This window comes from Lottia gigantea (assembly GCF_000327385.1).
Source record: "Lottia gigantea unplaced genomic scaffold LOTGIsca_1, whole genome shotgun sequence".
NCBI classification, from domain to species: Eukaryota; Metazoa; Mollusca; class Gastropoda; family Lottiidae; genus Lottia; species Lottia gigantea.
Genome location: NW_008706746.1, coordinates 8,050,209 through 8,051,087, shown reverse-complemented (window position 1 = coordinate 8,051,087; position 879 = coordinate 8,050,209).

Sequence of the window (879 nt, the reverse complement as noted above, 5' to 3'; positions counted from 1 at the left end):
AATATAATGAATAATAATATGTCCAACATGTATAAAAGCATAAACAAATTAAAATACAGGGAATTTTGAGCATAATCTCACTTCATTGTTTATAATAGTATGTTGTAAATTAATTTAAACATGTGACTCTTGATATTAAATTGTGTTTTGTTATTTAATATTTGAGACATTTTTGATATATTGAAAACCAATGGCCAGTTGTCCAAAAAAAACCATGATATTTTAAAATTTGAAACCATTTAATCAACCACTAACAATACTTTATTTAAATACACAAGAAGGTCAAAGTTCATCTGGTTCAGAATGTAGACGGTCAAAGTTCATCTGGTTCAGAATGTAGAAGAAGAAAGACTATCTGGTTCAGAATGTAATAAAAGGTCAAAATTCATTTGGTTCAGAATGTAATAAAAGTTCATCTGGTTCAGAATGCAACAGAGAAATAGAGGGCATCTGAGGATGTATTTCATACGATTATTTAGAATTTGAAGCCATTCAATAAACAACTAACAGACTGGTGTCAATTTATCTTCTACCAGTTCTTACTGGATGTCGATGATGTCCACTTGTAGCTTGAGATAACTCCAATAAAAAACTGAAAAATTAAAATCAGTGATTGTAGCAGAAAAATATGTAATAGTGCAATTTGTTTTTTCATATTTTATCAAGGTTTTAGGGGATTCGAGAAGGTTTCTAGCCTCTTTAAGTGTATAGAAGACACTATTATTTGTTACATTCTGATTTTCTAACAAATGTCCGTAGTTCCTGAAACTCAAGAACAAACATGACAGGTCTACAATTCTTTTAACTTGAACTAATAAAAACAGCTGAAAACAGGATACATTGTCTTGGATTTCAACGATAGATTTAAACATTACCAAA